Below are 17,815 nucleotides of genomic sequence, written 5' to 3'. Positions count from 1 at the left end.
AAGAAAACAAGAAACACAATTGCAGTAGATTGAATGCTATGTAAAGAATAGGACCGGGTCCACAGTTCACTAGAGGTGTCTCTCCCATAAGATAAAAGCATGTTGGGTGAACAAATTACAGTCGGGCAATTGACAAATAGAGAAAGGCATAACAATGCATATACATGATATGATAAATATAGTGAGATTTAATCAGGGCATTACGACAAAGTACATAGACCGCCATCCAACCGCATCTATGCCTAAAAAGTCCACCTTCAGAGTTATCATCCGAACCCCTCCAGCATTAAGTTGCAAAGCAAATGCACAATTGCATTAAGTATGGTGCGTAATGTAATCAACAACTACATCCTTAGACATAGCATCAATGTTTTATCCCTAGTGGCAACAACACATCCACAACCTTAGAACTTTCTGTCACCGTCCCGCATTCAATGGAGGCATGAACCCACTATCGAGCATAAATACTCCCTCTTGGAGTTAAGAGTAAAAACTTGGCCGCAGCCTCTACTAATAACGGAGAGCATGCAAGATCATAAACAACACATGAACAATAGATTGATAATCACCATAATCATAGTACTCTCTATCCATCGGATCCCGACAAACACAACATATAGTATTACGGATAGATGATCTTGATCATGTTAGGCAGCTCACAAGATCCAACAATGAAGCACAACAAGGAGAAGACGACCATCTAGCTACTGCTATGGACCCATGGTCCAGGGGTGGACTACTCACTCATCACTCCGGAGGCGACCATGGCGGTGTAGAGTCCTCCGGGAGATGAATCTCCTCTCCGGCAGTGGTGCCGGAGGCGATCTCCGTGAATCCCCCGAGATGGGATTCGCGGCGGCGCGTCTCCGTAAGGTTTTCCGTATCGTGGCTCTCGGCATCGGGGGTTTCGCGACGGAAGCTTTAAGTAGGCGGAGGGTCAACGCGGGGGGCCACACGAGGGGCCCAGGGGGTAGGTCGGCGCGGCCAGGGCTCGGGCCGCGCCGGCCACCCTTCTGGCCGCCTCGTGGCCCCACTTCATTATCTCTTCGGTCTTCTGGAAGCTTCGTGCAAAAATAGGACCCTGGGCGAAAGTTTCGTCCAATTCCGAGAATATTTCTTTACTAGGATTTCTGAAACCAAAAACAGCGAGAAACAAAGAATCGGCTCTTCGGCATCTTGTTAATAGGTTAGTTCCGTAAAATGCATAAATATGACATATAATGTGCATAAAACATGTAGGTATCATCAATAAAGTAGCATGGAACATAAGAAATTATCGATACGTTGGAGACGTATCAGCATCCCCAAGCTTAGTTCCGCTCGTCCCGAGCAGGTAAAACGATAACAAAGATAATTTCGAAGTGACATGCCATCATAATCTTGATCATACTATTTGTAAACATATGTAATGAATGCAGCGATCAAAACAAAAGTAATGACATGAGTAAACAAGTGAATCATATGACAAAGACTTTTCATGAATAGTACTTCAAGACAAGCATCAATAAGTCTTGCATAAGAGTTAACTCATAAAGCAATAAATCAGAGTAAAGGTGTTGAAACAACACATAGGAAGATTAAGTTTCAGCGGTTGCTTTCAACTTATAACATGTATATCTCATGGATATTGTCAACATAAATTAATATAACAAGTGCAATATGCAAGTATGTAGGAATCAATGCACAGTTCACACAAGTGTTTGCTTCTTAAGGTGGAAGGAGATAGGTAAACTGACTCAACAATAAAAGTAAAAGAATGGTCCTTCAATGAGGAAAGCATCGATTGCTGTATTTGTGCTAGAGCTTTTATTTTGAAAACATGAAACAATTTTGTCAACGGTAGTAATAAAGCATATGAGTTATGTAAATTATATCTTACAAGTTGCAAGCCTCATGCATAGTATACTAATAGTGTCCGCACCTCGTCCTACTTAACTTGGACTACCGGATCTTTGCATGCCATGTTTCAACCAAGTGTCACAAAGGGTACCTCCATGCCGCCTCGTACAAAGGTCTAAGGAGAAAGCTCGCATTTCGGATTTCTCGCTTTTGATTATTCTCAACTTAGACATCCATACCGGGACAACATGGACAACAGATAATGGACTCCTCTTAAATGCTCAAGCATGTAGCAATGATTATTATTCTCATATGAGATTGAGGATATATGTCCAAAACTGAAACTTCCACCATGGTTCATGGCTTTAGTTAGCGGCCCAATGTTCTTCTCTAACAATTTTGCATGCTCCAACCACTAAAATGATAGACCTTCGTACAAGACGGACATGCATAGCAACTCACATGATATTCAACAATAGTTGATGGCGTTCCCCTGAAGCATGGTTATCGCACAACAAGCAACTTAATAAAATATAAAGTGCATAAGTACATATTCAATACTACGATAGTTTTTAAGGCTATTTTGTCCCATGAGCTATATATTGCATAGGTGGATGATGGAATTTTAAAGGTAGCACTCAAGCAATTTACTTTGGAATGGCGGAGAAATACCATGTAGTAGGTAGATATGGTGGACACAAATGGCATAGTAGTTGGCTCAAGGATTTTGGATGCATGAGAAGTATTCCCTCTCGATACAAGGTTTAGGCTAGCAAGGTTATTTGAAGCAAACTCAAGGATGAACAAGTGCAGCAAAACTCACATAAAAGACACATTGTAAACATTATAAGACTCTACACCGTCTTCCTTGTTGTTCAAAACTCAATACTAGATATTATCTAGACCTTAGAGAGACCAAATATGCAAATCAAATTTTAGCATGCTCTATGTATTTCTTCATTAATGGGTGCAAAGCATATGATGCAAGAGCTTAAACATGAGCACAACAATTACCAAGTATCACATTATCCAAGACATTTTAGAATTACTACATGTAGCATTTTCCAATTCCAACCATATAACAATTTAACGAAGAAGAAACTTCGCCATGAACATTATGAGTAAAGCCTAAGGACACATGTGTCCATATGCAACAGCGGAGCGTGTCTCTCTCCCACAAAGTGAATGCTAGGATCCATCTTATTCAAACAAAAACAAAAACAAAAACAAACCGACGCTCCAAGCAAAGAACACAAGATGTGACTGAATAAAAATATAGTTTCAGGGAGGAACCCGATGATGTTGTCGATGAAGAAGGGGATGCCTTGGGCATCCCCAAGCTTAGACGCTTGAGTCTTCTTAAAATATGCAGGGGTGAACCACGGGGGCATCCCCAAGCTTAGAGCTTTCACTCCTCTTGATCATAGTATATCATACTCCTCTCTTGACCCTTGAAAACTTCCTTCACACCAAACTTCAAGCAAACTCATTAGAGGGTTAGTGCACAATTAATAATTCACACATTCAGAGGTGACACAATCATTATTTTCACTTCTGGACATTGCATAATGCTACTGGACATTAGTGGATCAAAGAAATAAATCCAACATAGCAAAAGAGGCAATGCGAAATAAAAGGCAGAATCTGTCAAAAACAGAACAGTCCGTAAAGACGAATTTAAAGCTGGCACTAGACTTGCTCAAATGGAAAAACTCAAAACTAATGAAAGTTGCGTACATATCTGAGGATCACGCTCGTAAATTGGCAGATTTTTTCGAATTTTCTACAGAGAATTGTGCCCAGATTCGTGATAGACAGCAATGCTGTTTCTGCGCAGCAATCCCAAATATAACATCAACTTTGACATAAAAACTTTACTTGGCACAAAAACATGATAAGGAGAGGTTGCTACAGTAGTAAACAACTTCCAAGACTCAACAAAACAAAAAATTGCTGTAGGTAAAAACATGGGTTGTCTCCCATAAGTGCTTTTCTTTAACGCCTTTCAGCTAGGCGCAGAAAGTGCAAATCAAGTATTATCGAGAGATGGTGTGTCAACCTTACCTTGGGCTTCATCCTTACCTTTCTTATTGTTTTTCTTCCCTTTTGGTTTAGGAAATATATGATTTCCCCCTGGTATAGAGGTGAATTTCAGAGTGCCCTCTCCCACATCAATGACTGCTCCCAATAGTTTCAGCAAGGATCTTCCGAGTATGATTTTTCCTGTTTCAATAATAAGATAATCAATGGATATTGTTCTTCCATGAATGGTTGTATGCACACCTGCAGCTATTCCCTTAGGAATTATAATAGAGTTATCAATGAGAGCTATTTCTTCTCCCCTTCATCGACTCCCCAAAGTTTCAAAGATTTATAAATGTTTTCGGGCATAAGGCAAAATTCATACATAATATCACAAGTAGGCATGAAGAGTTCGATCACCGATAACAATTTTAACAACGAGGATCCCATAATGAAGGTTTAGGATTCTCTAAGACTTGTTCAAGACGATTACGAACACAGTGATAATTTTCATTTAAGCGAGATGTACTTATCTCGAGATTGTTCAATCTATTATAAATGCTAATAAGGGTCGAATCAAAGTTATTAGCTGAATCATGTGATGCAACCAATTTCTTTATGGCATTAAAAGCTTGATCCCCATTACAATGAAGGAAATCTCCTCCTACTAAAGTGTCCAAAGCATATCTATAGCGAACCATAAGACCAAAATAAAAATTACTAAGGAGCAAACTTAGAGTCATTTGAGGTTCAGTTTTACGATAAGAAGTAAAAATTCTAGACCAAGCATCCTTAAAACTCTCCTCATCCCCTTGTTTGAAAGTAAAAACTAAGTCCTCGGGTGAAGAAGTAACAGGTTCAGAGCTAGACATGGTAATAAAAGTAACTAATTTTTTTTTGTATTTTAAATATAGAGTGCAAGACAGTAAATAAAGTAAAACTAGCAACTAATTTTTTTGTGTTTTGATTAGGTGCAGCAAACAAAGTAGTAAATAAAATAAAGCAAGACAAAAACAAAGTAAAGAGATTGAGAAGTGGAGACTCCCCTGCAGCGTGTCTTGATCTCCCCGGCAATGGCGCCGAAAAAGTGCTTGATGCGCGTAGATGTACACGTCCGTTGGGAACCCCAAGAGGAAGGTATGATGCGCACGAGTGGCAAGTTTTCCCTCAGTATGAAACCAAGGTTTAATCGAACCGAGAGGAGCCAAGAAGCACGTTGAAGGTTGATGGTCGCGAAATGTGATGCGGCGCAACACCGTGGATTCCGGCGCCAACGCGGAACCCGCACAACACAACCCAAGTACTTTGCCCCAACGAAACAGGTGAGGTTGTCAATCTCACCGGCTTGCTGTAACAAAGGATTAAACGTATCGAGTGGAAGATGTTTGCAAAGAAAACAGTAAACACAATTGCAGTAGATTGAATGCTATGTAAAGAATAGGACCGGGGTCCACAGTTCACTAGAGGTGTCTCTCCCATAAGATAAAAGCATGTTGGGTGAACAAATTACAGTCGGGCAATTGACAAATAGAGAAAGGCATAACAATGCATATACATGATATGATAAATATAGTGAGATTTAATCGGGCATTACGACAAAGTACATAGACCGCCATCCAACTGCATCTATGCCTAAAAAGTCCACCTTCAGGTTATCATCCGAACCCCCCCAAGTATTAAGTTGCAAAGCAACGGACAATTGCATTAAGTATGGTGCGTAATGTAATCAACAACTACATCCTTAGACATAGCATCAATGTTTTATCCCTAGTGGCAACAAGACATCCACAACCTTAGAACTTTTCGTCACCGTCCCGCATTCAATGGAGGCATGAACCCACTATCGAGCATAAATACTCCCTCTTGGAGTTAAGAGTAAAAACTTGGCCGAGCCTCTACTAATAACGGAGAGCATGCAAGATCATAAACAACACATGAACAATAGATTGATAATCACCATAATCATAGTACTCTCTATCCATCGGATCCCGACAAACACAACATATAGTATTACGGATAGATGATCTTGATCATGTTAGGCAGCTCACAAGATCCAACAATGAAGCACAACAAGGAGAAGACGACCATCTAGCTACCGCTATGGACCCATGGTCCAGGGGTGGACTACTCACTCATCACTCCGGAGGCGACCATGGCGGTGTAGAGTCCTCCGGGAGATGAATCTCCTCTCCCGGCAGAGTGCCGGAGGCGATCTCCGTAATCCCCGAGATGGGATTCGCGGCGGCGGCGTCTCCGTAAGGTTTTCCGTATCGTGGCTCTCGGCATCGGGGGTTTCGCGACGGAAGCTTTAAGTAGGCGGAGGGTCAACGCGGGGGCCACACGAGGGGCCCGGGGGTAGGTCGGCGCGGCCAGGGCTCGGGCCGCGCCGGCCACCCTTCCGGCCGCCTCGTGGCCCCACTTCATTATCTCTTCGGTCTTCCGGAAGCTTCGTGCAAAAATAGGACCCCGGGCGAAAGTTTCGTCCAATTCCGAGAATATTTCTTTACTAGGATTTCGAAACCAAAAACGACGTAGAAACAAAGAATCGGCTCTTCGGCATCTTGTTAATAGGTTAGTTCCAGAAAATGCATAAATATGACATATAATGTGCATAAAACATGTAGGTATCATCAATAAAGTAGCATGGAACATAAGAAATTATCGATACGTTGGAGACGTATCACCGGCCAACCATGAGGAGCCCACCTGGGACTCCTCCCCCTTAGGGTTTGGCAGCCATGCTAGGTGGAGTCCCCACTTTCCATGGTGATTTCTTCCGGACTTTTCTAGAACCTTCTAGAACCTGCCATAAATGCACCGGATCATTTCCAAATTTGGAATATGACTTCCTATATATGAATCTTATTCTCCGGACCATTCCGGACCTCCTCGTGATGTCTTGGATCCCATCCGAGACTCCGAACAAAACTTCGAACTCCATTCCTTATTCCATATCTACTTAAACGACATCAAACCTTAAGTGTGTCACTGATGACCCACAAGTATAGGGGATCGCAACAGTCTTCGAGGGAAGTATTACCCAATTTATTGATTCGACACAAGGGGAGACAAAGAATACTTGTAAGCCTTAACAGCGGAGTTGTCAATTCAGCTGCACCTGGAAACAGACTTGCTCGCAAGAGTTTATCAGTAGTAACAGTTTTATGGCAGTGGAAATAGTGAAATAACAAGCAGCGGTGAAATAAAGACAGCAGTAGTGATTATAGTAAACAGCAGGATTAAAATACTGTAGGCACAGGGACGGATTTAACGGGCGTTGCATGGATGAGAGAAACTCATGTAACAATCAAAGCATGGGCATTTGCGAGATAATAATAAAACGGTATCCAAGTACTAATCAATCAATAGGCATGTGTTCCATATTTAGTCGTACGTGCTCGCAATGAGAAACTTGCACAACATCTTCTGTCCTACCAGCCGGTGGCAGCCGGGCCTCTAGGGAAACTATCTGGATATTAAGGTACTCCTTTTAATAGAGTACCGGAGCAAAGCATTAACACTCCGTGAACACATGTGATCCTCACATCACTACCATCCCCTCCGGTTGTCCCGATTCTTGTCACTTCGGGGCCATTGGTTCCGGACAGCGACATGTGTATACAACTTGCAGGTAAGATCATAAACAACGAATATCTTCATGAATCAATAACATGTTCAGATCTGAGATCATGGCACTCGGGCCCTAGTGACAAGCATTAAGCATAACAAGTTGCAACAATATCATAAAAGTGACATCTACGGATACTAGGCACTATGCCCTAACAATCTTATGACTATTACATGACCAATCTCATCCAATCCCTACCATCCCCTTCAGCCTACAGCGGGGAATTACTCACACATGGATGGGGGAAACATGGCTGGTCGATGGAGAGGCGTTGGCGGTGATGGCGGTGATGATCTCCTCCAATTCCCCGTCCCGGCGGAGTGCCGAACGGAGACTTCGGCTCCCGCGACGGAGTTTCGCGATGTGGCGGCTCTCCGGAGGGTTTCGGCGACTTCGACTTCTCCCCGTGCGTTTTCAGGTCGAAACCAATAAGTAGTCCGAAGGGGGCCGTCGGAGGCCGGCCGAGGGGGCCACACCACATGGCCGCGCGGGCCCCCCTGGGCCGCGCCGCCATGTGGTGTGGGGCCCTCGGGCCTCCACCTCCTTTGCCCTTCTGGCTCCGTCAATATTTTGGTAAAATAGGGCCTTCTGCAAGAATTCCGAGGATTTTCCCGAAAGTTGGATTTCTGCACAAAAACGAGACACCGGAGCGGTTCTGCTGAAAACAGCGTTAGTCCGTGTTAGTTGTATCCAAAATACACAAATTAGAGGCAAAACAATAGCAAAAGTGTTCGGGGAAAGTAGATACGTTTTGGACGTATCAACTCCCCCAAGCTTAGCTTATTGCTTGTCCTCAAGCAATTCGGTTAACAAGCGAGCGATAAAAGAACTTTCACGAACACATTTGCTCATATGATGTATATATTCTCATGCTATGGCTAATACTTAAGCAGTTCATAATAAGATACATGCAAATAAGATCATCCAACAGCTATGTCAATCATGGAGAGGTACCAACAATTAATAATAAGCACCATGAATCATGTATATAAGCAGGATTGCAATGTTCATAAGAGAATATGATAAAGTGGTATCTCGCTTGCCTGTATTTGATCGGCAAAACATAAATGCCGAGGCACCTCTTGAGTTCATAGAAAGACTAGAAGTAGTGATTGTCAAAGATAAAAGCATCAAAGTTATACCACAATCAATCATATTTTGAGACAAGCATATTATACTAAGAATGACGAGTTGTGCTCTCAAGATAGTGCTCAAAGAAAGAATGGAGACACAACATAAAAGTAAAAGATTGACCCTTCGCAGAGGGAAGCGAGGGATTAACATGCGCTAGAGCTTTTCATTTGTAAAGCAGGAGTAAAATTATTTTGAGAGGTGTTTGTTGTTGTCAACGAATGGTAATGGGTACACTAACTACCTCATCAACCGGACTCACAAGAGCGGCTCCCATTTTATTTATTTTTGGTTGGCACTCCTTCCAACCTTTCTTTCACAAACCATGGCTAACCGAATCCTCGGGTGCCCGCCATCAATCACATACCATGAAGGAGTGCCTTTTTATTTAAGTTTTATTATGATGATGACACTCCCCCAACCTTTGCTTACACAAGCCATGGCTAACCGAATCCTTCGGGTGCCGTCCAACAATCACAAACCATGGAGGAGTGTCTATTTAAGTTAATTAATTTGGGACTCGGGAATCCCATTGCCAGCTCTTTTTGCAAAATTATTGGATAAGCGGATGTGCCACTAGTCCATATGAGAGTCCGTCAAAAGTAAATGACAAGGTTGAAAGCTAAACACCACATACTTCCTCATGAGCTATGAAACATTAACACAAATTGAGAAGCATTTTGAAAGTTTTAAAGGTAGCGCATGAGAATTTACTTGGAATGGTTTGAAATGCCATGCATAGGTATTTATGGTGGACACTTTTGGAACAACTTGGTTTTCAGGTGTTTGGAAGCACGAGCGGCGTCACCGCTCGGTACAAGTGAAGGCTAGCAAAAGACTAGGGAGCGACAAATCAAGAGAGCGATGACTCGTCATAATCATGCTTGCGGCAAAATAAATTAACGGAGGCATAAAAGTGATACAAGAACTCGAAGCAATATAAATCATCGAGGCTTAATTGACTTTTTGTTCAGTCATATGCATGCGTGAGCATGTGCCAAGTCGATATAAATGAATTATTCAGAGGAGGATACCACAATGCCATACTTACTTATGAATAAAACAATGCAAGCAAACATCCATGACATGCTACTCATATTAATAAATTGGAACTAAACATGAGAGATCATTAACTACTAGACTTTCTCAAATAACATATACCTCACATGAACCAACTAAGCATGCTCATATGGATGAGTATATGTACAAAAATGAAAGCAAATAGAGTTCATACCAGCCTCTCACCACAATCGGATTGTCGTAGATCGTCATTATTGCCTTTTCACTTGTGTAGCTTGGATAATATGAAATGAAAACCACGCTCCAGCCACCGAAGACCATTGAACTCATGATGAACTTTACAAACCAAAGAAGAACAGCAAATATTTTTGGTGTTTTCGAATTAGAAACAAGCACGAAAGAAAACAAGCAAACAAAGCAAAATCTTTTTGGGTTTTCTTATAGCAAACTAACGATAGCAAATAAAGCAAACTAAGAGCAAGGTACCAAATAAACAAATGGTGAAGAGAAACAACAGAAATATTTTTGGTCTTTTTGTGTTTTAGGAAAGAAACAAAGCGAAAACAAAAGAATGCAAACTAACAGAAACACAGAAAAGCAGGATGACAGAAATCTGCCAAATCCTGACAGCAGTACAGAAATCGAATTTAACAAAAATCTTCCATTGCTCAGACCAAAAAGTGTTCAACTAATGAAAGTTAGATAACAACCTGGGGAACATGCTCAAAAATTGGCAACTCAAAATAACGTTCTGGCTGTGCGTACGAATTTTTTTGGTAACAGCACAGAATCTGTTTTTGGACAGCACTTCCCCAAATATCATCTCCCTCTCATTAGAAAACCACTCTAGAGACTAAACAAATATGTACAAGTATCCAGCAATCATAATATGCAAAGAATGAGTGATGCCGGTATACCTCCCCCAAGCTTAGGCTTTTGGCCTAAGTGGAGTTCATTCCCACGGTCCCCATGAAGTGGTGTCTTCGTAATATGACGAAGAACGACCCGGTTCCATGTATGTGCTTGGAGGAAACGTCGGGGTACGTGACGGTGTAGTCGTAGGAGGGCTCGGCGTTCTCGGAGTCATGTTGCTGGTGGAATTCCTGTATCTTCATATGTTCCTCCACCGCCTCCTTAGTGAGCGACCATGATTGCCTGTCAATATTGAACAAACCTGGCTGGGGAAGAGGAATTTCCTTCTCATTCCCATCAGCAAACAACATTCTATAGACCATATTATCTATAGTGGAGTCAGTAGTAACAAAACGATGGCTCTTCATAGCAGCAATATCTAGTTTCCTAGGGGTTAATGGTACATCATTAGAATCAAGAGGAATATCTAGATGTGTTAGAATGCGCAGTGCAATAGTTCCTCCAAAAATAGGCCCCCTGCTAGACAGGCGGCGAGCAATAAGAGAACCAAGATGATAAGGTGTCTCTCCGAGTAAGTGCAACATTCAAGAAAGCAAGATGGTAGCTAGAGATGTTGCTAGTATTTTCTCTACCCAAAATGCTAGTACCAATGTAATATGCGAAATATTTAATAGCGGGGAGTTGAATGTTTCTTATCTTCCCTCAGCTGGATGGTGCGGCAATCATCCCCGGTGATCCCTCGGTAGAGCTCCAACAAGTCCCGGGGTTGTCATCAATCCTCCTTGCTGTACCTACAGGGGCAATACCCAATGCACAACAAAATTCTTCCAATTTCATGGTAACAGGAATATCATAAATCTTGAATGCGACTGTCGGCTCATATTCCGTGTTGTGGAACTTGAAGCTCTCAACGAAAACTTTGGTGAGCCTGTAATATTGTCCCCTCTCGTCTCCCACGTAGGTGGCTAGGCCTGCCCTGTTGACAAGGGTGAAGAAGTCATCCAATATCCCCGCATTGGTCGGAAACTCATAACAGGGGAAGGATGAAGCATTAGGAGCCCCATGGTCCTCCTCGGGCGCGAAGCTAGGCGCGATGACATCCTCATTGTAGGATCGCCTAATTTGAGTAGACGCCCTTGAGGGCCTACCGGTGCTGGTTGTTGCTTTCTTGAACAATTCTCCAAATTTGAATTTCTTCATCTTCCCCTTCTGAAATTTTCAACAATCATTATAAAATTTGATTTCAAGGTATGTAATTGAAGGGAACTACTATAGGAACTTGCTAGAGTACTAAACATGCATCAAAACTAGTTTCTTCCACTTAGAACAAGCATGCAAGCTCACTAAACATGTTATCTACAGCAGCAAAATATTCAAGATATACTCAACCAAATGAAATTCTAATTGGACAATCAAAGGAGTCACATACCAAGGAGTAAATGTGCCAAATTTCAGACGGAAATCTGGGCTGAGCAAGGAGATCGAAAAATCGCGAGTTCTTGAGCAGAAACACGAGTGAGAGGAACTTGGTACGAGCTTTTTCGGGAGAGAGAAGGTGCTGGGAGGAAGAGATGATGAAGTGGGGCAAGGGGTGGCCCACACCACATGGTGGCGCGGCCCCCTTGCTGGCCGCGCCGGCCTATGGTGTGGCACCCCCTGGTGCCCCACAGGTCATCCTCTGGTGCTCCCAGGTGCCTCGTCGAAAAATAGGACCAACGGTGTAATTTTTGTAATTTTTAGAGAACTTCGAAAAATGCACATTTCTGGGTATTAAATTAATGATTACTGCGCAGGAAAATGATTTCTAAAATCTTAAATGACTAAAGCATATTGCAAAACAAAAGTGCTACAGCAAGTAAAATAGGGGAAAGGAGAAAGAAAGAAAGAAGTGTTGTTTAGCTCTTTTATGCAATAAAATATACTTGTTAACAAGGTTGATCAAGTCTTGCTACCAAATAAATTTTATATGACATAAGAAGAAATAAACCTCAAATCAATCAGGTTACCTTATATTGAAGGGATTTCTATTTTCGTGCCCCTGCTTCGTTAGTTGTACTCAGTTTTCCCCAGCTCCTTAGTTTTTCCTCAGTTTTACCCAAACGTTTGTCTGAACCGCAGAAGGAGCTCGGACGGAAGGAATCCGTTAAGTTGACCGTTCCGTGCTGACGAGTGGGGTCGTGTCGTTTGTGGGGTCGCGTCGTGTGGGACCGCGTCATGTGGGGCTGGTAGGAAGGGACCGCGTGGGATAGGACGAGGCCGTGTTTGTGGGGCCGTAGCGTGTAGGGCCGTAGCGTGTGGAGCCGTGTGGGTCCGGGACGGGGGCACGAGTGGTTTCTGTCTCTTTCGCCCAGATTAGCGGTTTTCAATGTACCTTTTTCCTCTCTATCGCTCGATCTCATTCATATTTGATAGCCCAAATTGGTAGCAAATCTAGAGAAGCTTCTCCTTCTGTTTTTTAACGCCATTCATTTCTTTATGCCTTCGTTTTTACCCAATCCGGTAGGAAATCTAGGGCACAAATCCAGAGAGAAAATATAGGATAAGCTGCATACGGCAACCAACATAGCATAGATATATTCAGGACAGATCCAAATGTAGTACCGATAGATCCAACATAAGCTACATTTTACATGAATTTAAGCTGCTCTGACGGATAGAGCGATCACATACGAGAGTGCAGTAGACACGTTCAACGCCTCCGGGTGGCGCGTGTGACTCGCTTGGAGGTTGCGCGGTGAATCCCAAGTGCTTTGTGTTTGGCCATGTACGCATGCACGTTCACGGTACTTCCAACTCTAGCGCCATGTCCGCCAATGGATTCAGCATGGTTCAGCGAGGTGTTGAAGTTGGTGTCGAAGAGCCTCCTGTTGCAGAAGGGGCACTTGTAAATGCCTTGAGCAAAGGGGCGACCGTATTGGCCGGCCTGCAGCCTCCTGAGGACGTGACAAGTCTTGGTGTGGAAGGACTCATCGTCGCTGTCGACGTCGCTGCTCTCGACCTGCCACGTAGCACCAAAGATCGTGCAAAAAACACAGAGTCAATTGCAACGATGATTGAACAGAGAGTGAACAAAAAATCATGCATGATAATATGGGCTCGAAAAAAAGAGGTAACCTCAGTTACATTGGACACACTTATATCCAGGATTTGAGTAAGTAAACCAAAGATCATGCACAACAAATTTGTACACACCAATTGTTTACTGACCAAACCCTGAATCAAATTAGGGATGCCCAAATATTCATCATCATCGGCACAAATCTGAAACAAAAGCAAATCACAAACACTAATAACGCAAGATCTAACACAAAAGGATCGAACTAGGAACGGACGAACAAGTAATAACGCAAGATCTAACACAAAAGGATTGAACTAGGAACGGACGAACAGTAATAACGCAAGATCTAACAAAAAAGGATTGAACTAGGAAGAGACGAACGAGTAATAACGCAAGATCTAACACAAAAGGATTGAACTAGGAACGGACGAACGATGAATAACGCAAGATCTAACAAAAAAGGATTGAACTAGGAAGAGACGAACGGTAATAACGCAAGATCTAACACAAAAGGATTGAACTAGGAACGGACGTAACCGTAATAACGCTAGATCTAACACAAAATGATTGAAATGAGATAAGAACAAGGGAACAAAGGGTTACCTCCGACTCGTAGTCGACGATGGTGGTGTCGTAGGGGTTCTTCGGCGCGTCGTACTGCACTGGTTCGTACGGGTCCCAATGGACGGGGGCCTGGACGGGGGCGGCGGCCGATGCGCCGGCTGCTACGTTGGAAGCAGCGACAGGGGCCCGGACGGGGCGGCGGCCGATGCGCCGGCTGCTACGTTGGAAGCAGCGACAGGGGCCTGGACAGGGCGGCGGCCGATGCGCCGGCTGCTACGTTGGAAGCAGACGACGAGGGCCCGGACGGGGGCGGCGGCCGATGCGCCGACAATGGGCATCTCATTCTTCTCCATCGCCGGCGGTTTTCTTCGGGGTTTTTTCTTCGGTTGTGGAGAAGATGATGGGACAGGAGAGGCGGTTGCAGTGAGCCAGTGAGAACGTGCGTCGAGGGAGAGAAAGAGGGGCTCTATAAAGACAAAGGTGGCGTGTACCGCAACACGCGTCCGCTATGCACGGCTGCAGCGTGCACCGCTACACGAGTCTAACCCTGGGACGTTTGGTGTACTCGGTTATAACCTCGGGCCTTATACAGAAATTTTATCTCGTACTCAGTTTTCCCCTCGAGGACTTAGACCGGCAAGTGCAATATACTCAGTTTTACCCTCAAGTAGCTGGTCAACAGAGAGTCAACAAATGAGATTAACATAGCTAATTGAGTCATTTCATGCGCAAAAAAATCCAAAAAAATAAAAACATAGTGGCAACTACTCATGGAGTCTTCCTACGCAACCTGCCACCTAGAAAACCTTAACAAACATATATAAATCAAGTTTTACCACAAATTGCCACTTCTCAGAATCACTAGTGTAGCTATGAAGATGCATGGTTTTCCACCCAAACCCCTTTGCAAAACATCTTTCCCAAAACATAGTTTGTCTAAATGATGCCATAATTGTCACACTCATGTATATTTGAATTGCAAATAATTTGATGTAGCCCAATATGAATTATATTGTACAAAACACACATTTTTCATTTTGTAATTCTTTTGTTTGAATCCCTTAGTCTATTTACTATTTATGTGCCCTTGGATTCTTAGTACTACTCGGCTTTTCCCTCAAGTACTCGTCACAAATGCTCGAGAAGCCCAAACTTATCCCGATTGGTTGAGCCGTTGTCACACGGATCGACTCCACGAACCGTTGATCCACTGATCTAACGGGCAGTATACCCCTATCCGTCTCTTCGTGGCAACCTCTCTCTCTCTCTCTCTCTCTCTCTCTCTTCGTGGCCACCCATCTCTCTCTCTCTCTGTCGGTGGAGAATAAACATGAGGAATATAGTTTGGGATATAGTATTGGTATTTTGAAACGGCCTAAAAGTGGTATAATTTTGGTATAAACATGAGGCATACATATTTGCGGATTTCGGGGATTGCATTATTTGTCACCCCTCTAACAATTATCAACTATCTTTAGCTTTCCTTTTCTTTTAGGGAATATAGTTTGGGATATAGTATTGGTATTTTGAAACGGCCTAAAAGTGGTATAATTTTGGTATAAACATGAGGCATACATATTTGCGGATTTCGGGGATTGCATTATTTGTCACCCCTCTAACAATTATCAACTATCTTTAGCTTTCCTTTTCTTTTAGGGAATATAGTTTGGGATATAGTATTGGTATTTTGAAACGGCCTAAAAGTGGTATAATTTTGTTATAAACATGAGGCATACATTTTTGCGGATTTCGGCGATTGCATTATTTGTCACCCCTCTAACAATTATCAACTATCTTTAGCTGCCCTTTTCTTTTAGGGAATATAGTTTGGGATATGGTATTGGTATTTTGGAAAGGCCTAAAAGTGGTATAATTTTGGTATAAACATGAGGCATACATATTTGCGGATTTCGGGGATTGCATTATTTGTCACCCCTCTAACAATTATCAACTATCTTTAGCTTTCCTTTTCTTTTAGGGAATATAGTTTGGGATATAGTATTGGTATTTTGAAACGGCCTAAAAGTGGTATAATTTTGGTATAAACATGAGGCATACATATTTGCGGATTTCGGGGATTGCATTATTTGTCGACCCTCTAACAATTATCAACTATCTTTAGCTTTCCTTTTCTTTTAGGGAATATAGTTGGTAATTTCGGTGAATGCACACACTAACTTTGGAAACAACTACAAGTACATGTAATCGAATAATGGATTTGTAACAAGGTATCCCTTGTAACAACTTCTAGCGCCCAGTGAGCAATGATAAGAATCCGATCGTAATTATACAACAAAAAAAACAACCAGCCATCATATTAGCTTGCTTCTTCAACTCGATCAGCCTGCCTTAATCGCTTGTTCATTTTCTTCAGTTCTCCCTTCACTTCCACCAGTTCTGCATTGGGAGCATTAGGCATAATCGGAAGGTCCCTAATCGGAACGGCTCCTCTCTCCGCCGCATTCTCTACAGACAAGTCCCCCCTCCCAAATTGCGCCCCCAATAGCGCCAATTGATTCCCTGCAACCGAAGCCTCCGAACGTACACATCGATCCACTCGAAATGCCCGCATTTCTTCAAGATCTGAAAACAACAACGTGAACCCTAAATCCCAAATTCGAGGGAATAACAAGAAAATCGAGAGAAAACGAGAGAAATTGGAGCGAGATCTAACCTTATCCCCCTCTCTATATGGCAAGCTCTCGCATGCAACGAACTCACGTCCACGGTTGCCGTTCTCGTCCGTCTTACGGATCGACCGCTTCGAGGCTCCTGGCGTGGGCAGTCGGGGCATCTTGTCAAAGGCACGGGTCCATACTGCGGCCATGAAGAACGGGAGGTCGAAGAGAAACTAGACATCACCCGCGTGCGGAGAAGGGCTGCCGCCGGCGGAGAAGAAGAACAATGGGGCGCGGAGAAAGAAAGGGGAAGCAATGGCACGGGCACGGGCGCGGGGCTAGCTCGGGCTCCCATTTTGCAACGGTCACTCGGGTAAGCCGTGGGTCCGGCGCGCTAACGTGGACAAGTTGTGGGTCCCACGATGATCTGGATAAGTGGAGACGTGTCCACTGCGGGGCACCAACAGCGGCCCCACTTGCCAGCACCAACCAACGTCAACTAAACGGGATTCCTTCCGTCCGAGCTCCTTCTGCGGGTTATAGACAAGGGGTTGGGTAAAACTGAGGAAAAACTAAGGAGCTGGGGAAAACTGAGTACAACTAACGAGCCGAGGGCACGAAAATAGAAATCCCTATATTGAATTGATATGGATCCAATCACAAGAGTTTGATATTCTTCTTTAGGCTCATATATAGGACAATCAATGGATCCCACTTTGATAGTTTTCACATTAAAAATTGTATTGACTCCACATACTTTATCAATCCTCTTGGGAAAATAGACGAGTGTGTTCCTTATCATCAACATGGAAAGTAACCATGCCTTTATGGCAATCAATAACAGCCCCTGCAGGTATTAAGAAAGGGTCTTCCAAGAATAATGGACATATTATCATCTTCGGGCATTTCCAACACAACAAAATCAGTTAATATCAAGCAATGCTTGAGTAACTTGAACAGGAACATTTTCACATAAACCAACGGGAATAGCGGTAGATTTATCAGCCATTTGCAAAGATATATCAGGTAGGTATCAATTTATCTAAATCAAGTCTCTTATAA

Source organism: Lolium rigidum, chromosome 6 (genome assembly GCF_022539505.1).
Source record: "Lolium rigidum isolate FL_2022 chromosome 6, APGP_CSIRO_Lrig_0.1, whole genome shotgun sequence".
In the NCBI taxonomy this organism is placed as follows: Eukaryota; Viridiplantae; Streptophyta; class Magnoliopsida; order Poales; family Poaceae; genus Lolium; species Lolium rigidum.
The sequence above is the reverse complement of the archived record's forward strand: the minus strand, read 5'-3'. Positions refer to the sequence as shown.